Source organism: Macaca fascicularis, chromosome 4 (genome assembly GCF_037993035.2).
Source record: "Macaca fascicularis isolate 582-1 chromosome 4, T2T-MFA8v1.1".
Taxonomy (NCBI): domain Eukaryota; kingdom Metazoa; phylum Chordata; class Mammalia; order Primates; family Cercopithecidae; genus Macaca; species Macaca fascicularis.
Window position 1 is genome coordinate 102054231 of NC_088378.1, and position 13995 is coordinate 102068225.

At 41.8% G+C, this 13995-nt stretch overlaps 1 protein-coding gene and 1 pseudogene across 11 annotated transcripts in view; both read right to left on the reverse strand.

Annotated features, from left to right (window-relative positions):
* Positions 1 to 13995, reverse strand: part of KCNQ5 (potassium voltage-gated channel subfamily Q member 5) — a 567701-nt gene that overhangs the window by 208821 nt on the left and 344885 nt on the right. The gene's annotated exons all lie outside the window — the stretch shown is intronic.
* On the reverse strand, positions 7346 to 9007 carry LOC102137475 (lysine-rich nucleolar protein 1 pseudogene; annotated as a pseudogene).

Here is a 13995-nt window from a genome sequence, read left to right on the forward strand (position 1 = left end):
TTATCTGGATACTCTCTCCGCTTCCCCACCAAGTCCAGGTTTACCAGAAAACACTTGGAAAATGAGCAGGAGATTATTTAATCATTAAGATATTTTCCTCCTTTGAGAGCATCTCAGTGACAGTTTTATAATCTCTATGTCTGTGTTCAAAATACACCTTATTGCTAGTTTCTTCTTCGTCAATATTTGAATCCTACAAGGAGGGTACAAAATGTGAAAGGCAGCAAGTCAGAAAACGAATGAGGCAAGTTATTTGCTCTCTGTTTCATGGAACAAGAATTATCAAAGTTTGCAGAACAGGGTGAAACAGGTGGCTGAACTGGGAGTCTGGAGCCAAGTGGAGGAGAGGCTTATAGGGCAGAGTCTGCATTTAGTTCAGTAGAAAATGGGGAGCCATTGAAGATTTCTGGACAGGATAAAAGGGTCATCAGAGTTGCCTTCTGGGAAAATTAAGTTGGCAGCAGTGTGTAAAGAATGGATCTGAGTCGTGAGAGGCAGGAACAAGGGTAACAGTGAATCCAGGTTAGGCTGTAAATGAACATGGTAGAAATGAGAATGGAATAAAGAGGGAGACTAAAGGGATGCTGTAAATTGAGGAGCAGAGTCTGGAAAGTGGGTGTGGTGGCTGGAAAGTCTGAGATGACCATACAAGTTAGGAGAAGAAAAGTCAAAGTCAGAAGGAGAAACTGGTTTTGGGGAGAAGAGGATAAATCTAGTTTTAGACATCCAAGTGGAAATGTGGATTTAAATCTCAGGTACAAATTCTAGCTGGAGATATGGAAGTATTTTCCACCCCCCCAGAAGAAGTAAATGTATGGAATATGTTATCCTGACAGCGCAGACAAAGCATATAAAGTTTTGGTAAATAAGCATGGAGGATATTCTAGAACCACTTCTTTCATTTGGCAAATGACATCGTGGAGAACAATGAACACATTCTGCTCTGAATTAGCTCTTGGTACCATTGCCAGAGGCAGACTTTCTGGCTGGAGAAAACACTGAACTGACACAGAGTGACCCCTCTAAGGTGACAGTGTTCAGATGTTGGGCTCATTGGCAGTGACATAGTGGGGTTTGTGTGTAGTTCTGCTGACACCATTGCTTCTGAGGATCCCGTGCATGCTGATGACTGACCATGACCCCAGTGCACCCCTCTAGTGGTTGAATACAAGTAGAAGCAGAGGCAAGAGTCACTGGGATCAGACTATCCTAATGTGGAGTCCATGGTTCTCTAGGGGATCTGTGTGTAAAATTTAGGGGGTTGTGAACATAGGGGGGAAGAATTATGTGTTTATCTTTCACTAACCACGACAATAGATCATGATGGTATTAGCAGTACTTGTGACTTTGTTCCTCACAAAAATTACAGATTTTAAAATCCCATTTTACAGTTGTAGATGAAACCCTAATTGTTTCATCTTGCATATTGATTTTGCTCATCATTTCAAGATTATGTAGCAATTAGCCCCACTGCTAGGGGTTGTTTATAATGAAGAAGCATATGCATCGCCATATTGCAAATTTGTGTAATGTTTTAATAATAGATTTCAACATATTTTTTCCTTTTGTAGTCACATATATTTGAGGAATGGTTCATCGTTTCCACAAGATTGCCAAAGTGCCCATGACACACATAAAAATTAAGACATCTGTAATTGAGAATTGGTAAGATGGGGCTGGAAGAGGGACCATTTTTGCACCTGTCAGCTTTATGATCAGTTTAAAAAATATGAATGTTTTTCCATGTATATATTAATCCTGACGTATCAAAAGATGGATGTTCCTTCAAAATTAGTCTGGAACAGCTATTGGCCTTTATTTTGCCTGAAACCATCATTTATATTTTGTTTCTGAGGAAATTCATTTTGATCTAGATCTTTTATCCAAAACTTTTTATTTGGAAGGCACTGATTATTGTAAGACAAAAAGAAGGAAATTTATGAAAAATTTAAATATTACCAGCTCAAAGGACTCTATGTTTACTCAAGAAAACTATCATCAGCATTTCTTGTGGGTTAATTAAGAATCAATTTGTCAGATTTAATTTGACAAAAAGCTTGACTTGGGAATCTCATGGGTGCTTGTATAACAGATGATGTCCAGCTTCCAGAACTAGTGCATCGAGCACAGATTCATTTAGAAAGAATGAAAATGATGTGAAAATAAAACATTCAGAAAAGCTCTGCTGAATGAACCATAGCAAGTTACCCCATTGTCATGCACACAAATGCACAATCCCCAGGCACTCACAAACAATTGTGAATGATGCAATGAAGAAAGGAGAAATGGAACTGAGGTTTCAAGTAGACATCTCCCTGAACTTAGCGTGATACAACAGGCAAATCAACAGAGTAGGCTTTGCTGATTGAAGCAACCACACGTTTCCACCTAGAAGGTGCTCTCTGCAAGCATTTTGGCAGACTATAAGCATTCCATGGCATAATGGCCCATGTAAGTTAGTTATACTTATTAAGAAAGTTTTGAGGGAGGGGAGATCTTAAATTTTTTTTTTTTTTTGGTTTTTGAGATGGAGTCTCACTCTGTCGCCCAGACTGGAGTGCAGTGGCATGATCTCGGCTCACTGCAAGCTCCGCCTCCCGGGTTCATGCCATTCTCCTGCCTCAGCCTCCCGAGTAGCTGGGACTACAGGCGCCCGCCACCACACCTGGCTAATTTTTTGTATTTTTAGTAAAGATGGGGTTTCACCGTGTTAGCCAGGATGGTCTCGATTACCTGACCTTGTGATCTGCCTGCCTCGGCCTCCCAAAGTGCTGGGATTACAGGCGTGAGCCACTGCGCTTGGCCCTTAAATGTTTTAAATGGAATGGAACCATGGGATTAAAATAAAAGATGCTAACAGGAAGAAGATATAGAATATTTTAAGAAAACAATTCTTCAGAAATAACTTCCAAAGGAAATTCAACCCTGCTTCTGACTTTTCATAAATTTTAAAGTACTGCTTTGATGAAGTATGCTCTTCAGTGCATTTGACAGGGGACCTTGAGAGCGTTTCATGAATTATGATGACTGCAGTGTACATGCTGACATTAGAGACTATAGCTGACCCAGCACAGCACTTTGCCTGGAAGACAGGCCACCTAATGAAATCAAAACTTCATCAACAGAGAGAAGTACTAGAGTCATTTATTTCTTCCGGCATCCTAAATTTACCTTTCTTTCTAAACTTGGTACTTTGCAAAATATCCTTTATGCATAATGTTTCCACAAGAGAAGTGCATTTGGCACCTGAGATCTACTCAGAGCACACCCCAGCTTCCATTGCAAAGCAATAAAAATTAAATATGACATTTTTGGTATCTTTAGTGGTGACTTGGAATACTTGATTAGAACACTGCACGATTCTGCTTTTAAAGTGCAATGAACCTTAAATATTAACAAAGACCCTAATCAATAAATACTATCACTGAAATCTGTGAAGTTTTTTTTTTTTTTGAGACAGAGTCTTGCTCTGTCACCCAGGCTGGAGTGCAGTGGTGCCATCTCCGCTCACTGCAAGCTCCGCCCCTGGGTTCACGCCATTCTCCTGCCTCAGCCTCCCCAGTAGCTGGGACTACAGGCGCCCCCCAATACGCCTGGCTAATTTTTTTTATTTTGTTTTGTTTTGTTTTATATTTTTAGTAGAGACAGGGTTTCTCCACGTTAGCCAGGATGGTCTCGATCTCCTGACCTTGTGATCCGCCTGCCTCCTCCTCCCAAAGTGCTGGGATTACAGGCGTGAGCCCCCTTGCCCAGCCTGTGAAGTTTTAAAAATAGTGTCATCAGCAAACAGTTTTTAAAGAATGAAATGTTGCATTTTACATGTGGGTTGTTAAAAGGAAATTGGAGGATATGGTAAAGCATGGTTTCTGCTTGCTTAGTGTTTCTTTAGAGGACTATGGCTAATGTAAGCAAGCTAGGAGATGGCAACAGAACCCATAAACAGTTCAAGAGATTTCCCTCAGAGCAGTCAGTGGATTCTGCGTAGACAGAGATGGAGCATGCCTTCTCACCCCAGGATCAGAGAATTCGTGTGGCCAGAAGGATTTCTGATTCAGTCTCCCTTTGAGGACAGGGATTATTTTTGAAACATCACTGATAGACACTTGTGCAGTCTCTCTCTAAACCCCTCCAGCAATCGGGCCCCTCCCATCATTTTACGGCGGCATAGCCCTGTTGCAGACAGCTCTACTGTTGGAAAATGATTTTCTCCTGAGTTCGTTCTCCTTGTCTGGGACCTTTACTTGTCGGTCAGATTCTGGACCACAGAGGACGTGTGCGCCTTCCTCCCTAAGAGAGTTCTCCAGATGTTTGAGGCTGGTTTTATCATGACTTCCCTGTTGGTCTTCAGATTCAATATACCAAGCCCAGTTTGCTGTCTACTTTACATACGAAATTATGTCCTGATGTGTCATTCTCCTTGTCACTGTTCTTTACCTTTGCCCAGTTTGTTACTGTATCCCTCAAAGTGGGACTCAGACTCATTCTCATTCTTCAGTGTAAGCAAAAGAATTGGCATTTAATCACCAACAGTAAATATCTGCATTTTCCATTCTTGCGGGGGAATACAGATTTAAACTTGATACTGCTCAGCTACAGCAGAAGTTTTGTTTCAAAAAAGACTGTCTCAAGGATATGCAATCACTTATTTTCTTGTACTTTTCTTACCACACCACGGGGCCTGGAGCAAAGCTGACCACTGGCAATCTGTGTACTTGGACCCTACTACTTTGGTCCCTAAAGGAATTACTTTCACTAAACTGTATTGGATTTTCTGCTATTTCCTTAAGAAGGAGTAAAAAACATTTAAGCAGCTTACTGTACTTTAAGAATTTCTCCGTATTTCACATTGTATTTGCTCAGTGAGGCATCCTGTGAGAAATTTCTCTCAGGATTTTACTGCAAGAAAAATCTATTAACATGTTGCTTCTGGCAAAGAGGATGAAGTTTTAGGTTTTGGAGACTGTGATCTTTTAGCATATTTGTTTCCTTGCCAGGAGGCTCAAAGGTGAATTTGGGACCCACATTACAAATAGTAATAGTGTCTCAGATCATTCTGGCATACATTTTTACAGGTTAACTTCATTCCCAATTTCTTTGCACTGTTCTATCATTATCTTACTTTCGCTGTATTATATCAATCACAAATATTTACATTGTACCAGGAACTGGGAACTCAGGCATAGTCCGCATCCTAACCAGGACTTTCAGTTAAATGGGAAGACAAACCTTTGCTTATTTTCATCCACTTACACTACATATATTATGTAAGCAGCCACAGATGTTTTCTGCACGTTACAAGGTATTCAGGATATATTTGACCAAATAACAAAAGCCATAAAGATGCGTTTTTGTGTATTACTACTCTTTCTTTGAAATGGGAGTATTCAATCTAAAGCTGCATTCTTTTTACAGAACTAAATGACACCATTGATTCAGATTGAACTTAAATGAAAATGAGTAGATTTTGCTCACTTGGATTTCTGGAAAGCCTTTATATTTGTTACATTTACATATTACTATGGTAATCTTGATTCTTTTATTCCTAGCATGAACTACCCACTCCCTAAACAAGGACCTCCTAATGTCCTACCCTTATCTTTCAGATTTCTTTACAAACACCATGTCTTGACTTTGGAGCCCCCCCCATCAGGAACCTCTTCTCCCAAGACTATTATCATCCTACCTGAATTTCTCTTTCTTTCCCTCAAAGATATTATAAAGCACTTATCAGTACTTTGCTGAAATCAAGACATTATCTACTCTATTCTCCTGATGTAGCAATCTGGTTAACCTATCAAAATAAGAAATAAGCATTATGTAATGTAATTTTTTTGCTCTTAATGAATTTATGTTATTTTCTAGTAATGATGGTTGTTCTTTCCTTTTTTTTTGAGAGAGAGTTTCGCTCTTGTTGTCTAGGCTGGAGTGCAATAGTGCGATCTCAGCTCACTGCAACCTCCGCCTCCCAGGTTCAAGCGATTCTCCTGCCTCAGCTTCCCAAGTAGTTGGGACTCCAGGCGTGTACCACCATGACTGGCTAATTTTGTATTTTTAGTAGAGATGGGGCTTCACCGTGTTGGTCAGGCTGGTCTTGAACTCCTGACCTGAAGTGATCCACCCGCCTCGGCCTCCCAAAGTGCTGGGATTACAAGCATGAGTCACTGTGCCTGGCCCTCAAGTTTATTATAAATCATTTGCTTAATATTCTGTCTAGAATATTTCTAGGAATTCTTATTGAGCTTATCAATATACAAAGCCCAGGGCCTCCTATTTTACTCCTTTTTGACACTCAGGATATTTTTTCTCTCTCTGGTCATTTGTCATTCATTACATTTTTTCAAGATTTATTAAAATTTATCATACCCCTGAACCTAAAGTAAAAGCTAAAATATGATGAGAAATTATTAATGAAAGTTCTTCAGTTTCATCTTCGAATACTTTGATGCCTTATGATACAAATCTAGATGCAAAAATATGAACTCATTAATAGTCAACAATTTTCCAATCTCATATTTTCATTGTTTCTCTTAATCATATTTTAAAAAATCCCTTTTAGTGTAAAAAAAGAAAATCATGCTTTTTTTCCCCCAAGTTTTTAGATAGAGGGGGTACATGTACAGATTTATTACATGGGTATATTACACTCTGGTAGTCATCACAGTACCCAGTAGGTAGTTTTTTGAACCATGCCCCTCTCCTTCCCCTTCCCTTTAGTAGTCAGCAGTGTCTGTTATTCTCATGTTTATGACCATGGGTACTCAACATTTAGCATCCACGTATAAGTGAGAACATCCGGTATTTGTTTTTTTTGTTCCTATACTAATTTGCTTAGGACTTTGGCCTCCTGTTCCATCCATGCTGGGACAAAGGACATGATTTCATTCTTTTGTTTGTTTGTTTGTTTTTAGTGGTTGGGTGATCCCAGGGAATTTTATTACTTTATCCCAGAATCTCAGTTGCCTCATCTATAAGTTGGGGATAATAATGGCACCCATTTCATAATTATGAAGATTAAATACATTAAGGAAAACACTAGTATGTGCCTAGCACCTGCTAAACACTCAACAAAGGTCATCTGTACACACTGATGTCTCAAACAGGGACGGAATGTTTAACACAGAAAACAGGAGGTTTTAGCCACTCACTTGTTCTCCTGGCTCCCGAAACATAAGCTGCCTCTCCCCAATTCATCCAAGCCCATCAAGATAGTTGTCCTTGTCCTTAGTCTCCACAGGTGTTCAGTGTGAGCCAACTGCCAGATGGCTTTCATCAGCACAACTGAATAACCCATTTATGCCTAGTGTTCCATTATTGGAACGCTACGTTTATGGGAGTTATTTATATCCTACTGCTCAAGGTCATTACCAAGATCTGATTTTTCATACAAAAAATTTGTAACCTCCAGCATAAATGGGATAATCAAAGCAATTGTGGCAGTTTTGAGGGGACAAAACTCTAGAGTTTAATCTTCCAGCTTGACTAACTTGGAAGCGTTCCTGTGAATATAAAAGATCTTGTTGGGGGCGGTGGAGAAGTCGAGATTGGCTCCGCGGCTGTACTTCCAGCTCAAGGCCGGGTCATAGTCCTGCTGCAGGTTCTGCTGCAGGTTCTGCTGCAGGCTGTCGGCCGCCTTCTTGCTGAGGGCCATGTTGGGCCTTGCAATCGTGCTGGGGAGTGTGGAGAGGGGTGGCGGCTGAACGAAGGGGACAGGTTTTTGAAGCCACCCGTAAGTTTGAGAAACTTCAGTTTCTGTTCCTCGTTCTCAAAATCAGCAGTATCCCACTGGCCAAACTGGGTTCCCCTCCACTTCCTGGTTTCAGAAGCTTCCATTTTGCCTGACTCGCGATGGATCTCTCCTTGCAAGGCCTTTCGCCTCACCTGGTCTATGTGCGCCTCGTCCATGTTGCCTTTCTTTTCCAACACCACCTCTAAGTCCGTGTCTGTTTCCTCCTTCCAAGGATCTCTTGCTACTCCACTCTCTTTCCTCTTCTTCTTTTTCTTCCTTTTCAGAGCTGGCTCCTCAATGATTGGCTGCTCTACCTTCTTGGACTTCATCGTTTTCTTTGCGGGGGCCTTAGGGCCATTTCCTATGGGGGTGGATGTATTCCGGATCCTCAACTTTGGCTTCTTTTTACTTCCTTTCCTAGGGCTGCTCTCCATGGACCTGGAAGGCTTGGAGTGGCCTGGGAGGGCGTCTCCCTCCTGGTGGATTTTTTTTCTTCTTCTTCACCTTCCCACTGTGTTCCCTGGGGCTCTTCTGCTTCCCTTATCTGCCCCAAGGTTGCCTGTTCCTCACCCTTCTTCCCCACTGAGCAGGTGTTGGCAGCATCACCAGCCTTGCAGAATCAAGGATCCTGGACTGAGGGGTCCTGGGCCCCCTTTGTTTCCTTCTTGTGGTTTCCTCTTCACCCTGTCTGAGGTCTGGGGAGGTTTTCACGCCAGAGGCATGGAACATGGCTGGAGGTGACTTCTTTTTCTTTTCCCCACAGAGGAACTCCAAGCGACCAAGCACCTGCTTCCTGGGGCTGGGTGACTTCTCTGGCCGTCTGGCACGCAGCGTGTCAGGTTCTACGTGCTCCTCGCAAAGGGTGCTGACACCCTTCTTTTTCTTCTTTTCTTCACTAGAGACATCTCAGGTACCTTCCCATGGACCACACTTTTAGAGGGCGATGTGGCTTTTATAGGAGAAACATTGGCAAAGTAATCATCATTGTTTAAAATTGAGTATTGAGTCTCTGGTTCTTTGACCACTTTCTTCTTTCTCTCTCTGGGAGCCCAGGGCCCAGGTCTACTTTGTGTGTCTTGGTGATCATTCCGATGGGCCAAACTTCCCCACCTCCACGTGAGAGCCTGCTCCACTGTGACCCCAATTTCATTGTTTTTTATGGCTGTGTAGTATTCCATGGTATATGTGTTCCACATTTTCTTTCTTTCTTTCTTTTTTCTTTTGAGATGGAGTCTCACACTGTCACCTGGGCTGGAGTGCAATGGTGCGATCTTGGCTCACTGCAACCTCTGCCTGCCAGATTCAACTGATTATCCTGCCTCAGCCTCCTGCTAGGATTACAGGTGCCCATCATCAGGCCCAGCTAATATTTTGTATTTTTAGTAGAGATGGGGTTTCACCACATTGGCCAGGCTGGTCTCGAACTCCTGATCTCATGATTCAACTGCCTTGGCCTCCCAGAGTGCTGGGACTACAGGCATGAGCCACTGTACCTGGCCTCCACATTTTCTTTATCCGATCCACCATTGATGGGCAGCTAGTTGACTCCATATTTTTGCTGTTGTGAATAGTGTAGCAATGAACATAGGAGTACATGTGTCTTTTTGGTGTAATGATCAATTTTCCTTTGGGTATATACCCAGTAATGGTATTGCTGGGTCAAATGGTAGCTCTCTGTTTTAAGTTCTTTAAGAAATCTCTAAACTGCTTTCTGTAGTAGCTAAACTAATTTAGCTTCCCACTGATAGTATATAAGTGGTCCCTTTTCTCCACAGCCTCACCAGCATCTGTTGTTTTCTGACTTTTTAATACTAGCTGTTCTGACTAGTGTGAGATGAAATATCATTGTGGTTTTCATTTGCATTTTGTGGTGGAAAATCAGGCTTTTTGATGGAAAATTAAGAATAGGTTAGGATTTTAATAGCTCTGATCTCTTGGTGTTAATGTAACAATACTGACCACCAACAAGTAGGATTATTTCTTCTCTATTCCTGTAATTTTAAAAAGTCCTTTTTGGGGACAGGGGAATGTTGTGGTTTATCTGGCTTTCAGCTCATTTGAAATTACTCTTGATGACTGTGGTTTTTTAAATTGTTAAAAATATGCTGTTAGTTACATGTCTTCCATTTTCTCAATATTTAAAAACACAGAGTAAAAAATCTGAGTTCTTTGGAGAATTGCTGTGTGAACAAGATTGGTTTATTCCTATGTTCTTTCTGGCTTCTGTTTTTTTTGGTGCATGTGTCACAACATATTGCTCTGTTGCCCACACTGGTGTACAGTGGCCAGATCATATAGCTCACTGCAGCCTTGAACATCTGGGCTCATGCAATCCTCCTGCTTCAGCCTCCCAAGTATCTAGGACCACAGGCACATGCCACCATGCCCGGTTATTTAGACAAACATTTTTGTAGCAACAGAGTCTCACTGTGTTGCCCAGGCTGGTCTAACTATTGATCTAATGTGATCTTCCTGCATTGGCCTCCCAAAGTGCTGGTATTACGGGTGTGAGCCACTGTGCTTGACTTCTTGCTCTTCTTACAGGCCTTCTCTGGGGCTTCACATTTCTTGTTTTTACTGTTATTAAAAAAAATTGTTGGGATTGGTTCCAAGATGGACAGATAGCAACAGCTCTGGTCTGCAGCTCCCAGCGTGATCAACACAGAAGATGGGTGATTTCTGCATTTCCAACTGAGGTACCTGGTTCATCTCATTGGGACCGGTTGGACAGTGGGTGCAACCCATGGAGGGCGAGCTGAAGCAGGACAGGGCATCGCTTCACCCAGGAAGCACAAGGGGTTGGGAGATTTCCATTTACTAGCCAAGGGAAGCCATGACAGACTGTACCTGGAAAATCAGGACACTGCCTCCCAAATACTGGGCTTTTCCAATGGTCTTAGCAAATGGCACACCAGGAGAGTATATCCCGTGCCTGGCTTGGTGGGTCCCACACCCATGGAGCCTTGCTCACTGCTAGCGCAGCAGTCCGAGATCAAACCGTGAGGCGGCAGCCTGGCTCGGGGAGGGGCATCCACCATTGCTGAGGCTTGAGTAGGTAAACAAAGTGGCCAGGAAGCTCAAACTGGGTGAAGCCCACCGCAGCTCAACAAGGCCTGCCTGCCTCTGTAGACTCAACCTCTGGGAGCAGGACATTGCTGAACAAAGGCAACAGAAACCTCTGCAGACTTAAACGTCCCTGTCTGATGACTCTGAAGAGAGCAGTGGTTCTCCCAGCATGGTGTCTGAGATCTGAGAATGGACACACTTGCCTCCTCAAGTGGGTCCCTCACCCCCATGTAGCCTAACTGGGAAACACTTCCCAGTAGGGGCCGACTGACACCTCATACAGCCAGATGTCCCTCTGGGATGAAGCTTCCAGAGGAAGGATCAGGCAGCAATATTTACTATTCTGCAATATTGCTGTTCTGCAGCCTCTGCTGGTGATACCCAGGAAAACAGGGTCTGAAGTGGACCTCTAGCAAAATCCAATAGACCTGCAGCTGAGGGACCTGACTGTTAGAAGGAAAACTAAAAAACAGAAAGGAATAGCATCAACATCAACAAAAAGGACATCCATACCAAAACCCCATCTGTAGATCACCATCATCAAAGACCAAAAGTAGATAAAACCACAAAGGTGGAGAGAAACCAGAGCAGAAAAGCTGAAAATTCTAAAAAGCAGAGCACCTCTTCTCCTCCAAAGGATTGCAGCTCCTCACCAGCAATGGAACAAAGCTGGATGGAGATGACTTTGACGAGTTGGCAGAAGTAGGCTTCAGAAGGTCAGTAATAACAGACTTCTCTGAGCTAAAGGAAGATGTTCAAACCCATGGCAAGGAAGCTAAAAACCTTGAAAAAAGATTAGACAAATGGCTAACTAGAATAAACAGTGTAGAGAAGACCTTAAATGACCTGATGAAGCTGAAAACCTTGGCATGAGAACTACGTGAGGTATGCACAAGCTTCAACAGCCTGTTTGATCAAGTGGAAGAAAGGGTATCAGTGATTGAAGATCAAATTTAATGAAATGAAGTGAGAAGAGAAGTTTAGAGAAAAAAGAGTAAAAAGAAATGAACAAAGCCTCCAAGAAATGTGGGACTATGTGAAAAGACAAATCCACATTTGATTGGTGTACCTGAAAGTGACAGGGAGAATGGAACCAAGTTGGAAAACACTCTTCAGGATATTATCCAGGAGAACTTCCCCAACCTAGCAAGACAGGCCAACATTCAAATTCAGGAAATACAGAGAATACCACAAAGATATTCCTTGAGAAGAACAACCCCAAGACACATAATGTCAGATTCACCAAGGTTAAAATGAAGGAAAAAATATTAAGGGAAGTCAGAGAGAAAGGTCGGGTTACCCACAAAGGGAAGCCCATCAGACTAACAGCGGATCTCTCGGCAGAAACTCTACAAGCCAGGAGAGAGTGGGGCAGATATTCAACATTCTTAAAGAAAATAATTTTCAACCCAGAATTTCATATCCAGCCAAACTAAGCTTCATAAGTGAAGGAGAAATAAAATCCTTTACAGATAAGCAAATACTGAGAGATTTTGTCACCATCAGGCCTGCCTTACAAGAGACCCTGAAGGAAGCACTAAACATGGAAAGGAACAACCAACCGGTAACAGCCACTGAAAAAACATGTCAAATTGTAAAGACCATTGATGCTAGGAAGAAACTGCAGCAACTAATGGGCAAAATAACCAACTAACATCATAATGACAGGATCAAATTCACACATAACAATATTAACCTTAAATGTAAATGGGCTAAATGCCCCAGTTAAAACACACAGACTGGCAAATTGGATAAAGAGTCAAGACCCATCAGTGTGTTGTATTCAGGAGACCCATCTCAGGTGCAGAGACACACATAGGCTCAAAATAAAGGGATGGAGGAAGATCTACCAAGCAAATGGAAAGCAGAAAAAATAAAGCCAGGGTTGCATTCCTAGTCTCTGATAAAACAGACTTTAAACCATCAAAGATCAAAAGAGACAAAGAAGGCCATTACATAACGGTAAAGGGATCAATTCAACAAGAAGAGCTAATTATCCTAAATATATATGCACCCAATACAGGAACACCCAGATTCATAAAGCAAGTCCTTAGAGACCTACAAAGAGACTTAGACTCCCACACAATAATAATGGGAGACTTTAACACCCCACTGTCAATATTAGACAGATCGATGAGACAGAAGGTTAACAAGAATATCCAGGACTTGAACTCAGCTCTGCACCAAGCAGACCTAATGGACATCTACAGAACTCTCCACCCCAAATCAACAGAATATACATTTTTCTCAGCACCACATCACGCTTATTACAAAATTGACCACATAGTTGGAAGTAAAGCACTCCTCAGCAAATGTAAAAGAACAGAAATTATAACAAACTGTCTCTCAGACCACAGTGTGATCAAATTAGAACTCAGGATTAAGAAACTCACTCAAAACCACACAAGTATGTGGAAACTGAACAACCTGCTCCTGAATGACTACTGGGTAAATAATGAAATGAAGGCAGAAATAAAGATGTTCTTTGAAACCAGTCAGAACAAAGACACAATAAGAATCTCTGGGACACATTTAAAGCAGTGTGTAGAGGGAAATTTATAGCACTAAGTGCCCACAAGAGAAAGCAGGAAAGATCTAAAATCGACACCTTAACATCACAATTAAAAGAACTAGAGAAGCAAGAGCTAACAAATTCAAAATCTAGCAGAAGGCAAGAAATAACTAAGATCAGAGCAGAACTGAAAGAGATAGAGACACAAAAAACCCTTCAAAAAATCAATGAATCCAGGAACTGGTTTTTTGAAAAGATCAACAAAATTGATAGACCACTAGCAAGATTAATAAAGAAGGGAGAAGAATCAAATAGATGCAATAAAAAATGATAAGGGGGACGTCACCACTGATCTCACAGAAATACAAACTACAATCAGAGAATGCTATAAACACCTCTCCACAAATAAACTAGAAAATCTAGAAGAAATGGATAAATTCCTGGACATATATACCCACCCAAGACTAAACCAGGAAGAAGTTGAATCCCTGAATAGACCGATAACAGGCTGTGAAATTGAGGCAATAATTAATAGCCTACCAACCAAAAAAAGTCCAGGACCAGATGGATTCACAGCCGAATTCTACCAGAGGTACAAAGAGGAGCAGGTACCATTCCTTTTGAAACTATTCCAATCAATAGAAAAAGAAAAAACACCACATGTTCTCACTCATAGGTGGGAATAGAACAA